The 1,280-nt window shown below is 33.8% G+C and overlaps 1 long non-coding RNA gene across 1 annotated transcript; it reads right to left on the bottom strand.

Annotated features, from left to right (window-relative positions):
• Positions 1–817: 817 nt before the first annotated feature.
• Positions 818–1,280, bottom strand: LOC125503093. The gene is made up of 2 exons (XR_007280685.1): positions 971–1,280; positions 818–901 (listed from the first exon to the last, which is right to left on the bottom strand). It is a non-coding gene; the product is annotated as an uncharacterized LOC125503093 (long non-coding RNA).

Below are 1,280 nucleotides of genomic sequence, written 5' to 3'. Positions count from 1 at the left end.
TTTTTTAGTTGGTAAGAATCCAACACTATCCAGTGTCTCGGGATGCTGGGTGTCTTCGAGAAGATTTTTATCCTCCTGCCTCTAGGCAAACAACAATAAAAAAAATGTATAAAAACATTATAAAATTGAAAACAAACAGACAAATAAAAGCCATATACTGTAATGATTCGTTTCTATTTACAAATCCTTGTCCATGAGTAAGTTTGATTTCCTTAAGTAAGTTTGAAGAAATTGAAATAATGATATTTTACCACAGCTCCCTATTCATATTAAGGGCCGTCCATAAATTACGTAAGATATTTTTTGATCAGTCACGACTCCCATACCCAGTTGTAAAATTTATTAAATTACCCTACCATCAGGGGGGGATCATGTAGTAGAAGTTCAGTCTTTTGCTGTCTATGAAATTAGAAAAAATATCGTTAGTCGGTATAAACTCAGTACAAATCCGCCTTTTAATTGTAACACCGCGCAAAAGTTGATGTGGCGAGCATAGAGAAAGTAAAATAATTATTTTACTTACTCTATTGTTGCGAGTCACCAGAACACAGACACGTAATTTTATATTCATTTGCAGGAGGGTAAATAATTATTTTCATTTGCTTGTAAATATATGACTATTTGTTTAAATGCTTGTAGAATATAAATAATTGATTCTATAAAAGTATACAAAGTGCATATAAACATATTTGCACTTTGTGAGTTTGATAATGTTGGTGTATTCGAGTTATGACTAAACATAATTGTTCGCTTTTTTATAGTAAATTATTGATCATTGTCAAAACTATATGGTTTGGAAATGAAAACAAAACTCAAATAGAGATAATTAAATATATTAAACTCGTAACGTCTAGAAACATAGTTTGCAGTCGTTGGTAAGCTATGTCATGCTTGATTAAACCTGTAAGATCAAACAGCAGGCTTTTAATGGTGAACAAAGTAAAGGTGTACGTGATACAAACACCAATACCTACTCTAATTTCTAGTAATTGGGAAATGTACCTAATTTATCACCCCGATAGATACGAACAGAACTTGGGAGCACAGACTACATACTATAGTCTATCTACTCGTCTTTATCTATGCATACTATTGGGAGGTTAAGCAAGGAGCCGATTGCGATATATGCGCTAGTCAGACTACTCACCATAGAGTAAGTAAAATAAGAGAGGTGGCGGCATAGAGAAAGTAAAATATTATTTTACTTACTCTATGGGTGGCGGTATAATGTTAAAACTTGGAACCGCGTTCCGCTACAACCGGCTGACCGTCAGTACGGG

This window comes from Dendroctonus ponderosae, unplaced genomic scaffold (genome assembly GCF_020466585.1).
Source record: "Dendroctonus ponderosae isolate FM_Combo_2020 unplaced genomic scaffold, Dpon_F_20191213v2 Dpon_F_20191213_1, whole genome shotgun sequence".
NCBI classification, from domain to species: Eukaryota; Metazoa; Arthropoda; class Insecta; order Coleoptera; family Curculionidae; genus Dendroctonus; species Dendroctonus ponderosae.
This window is presented reverse-complemented; position numbering and strand designations above follow the sequence as displayed.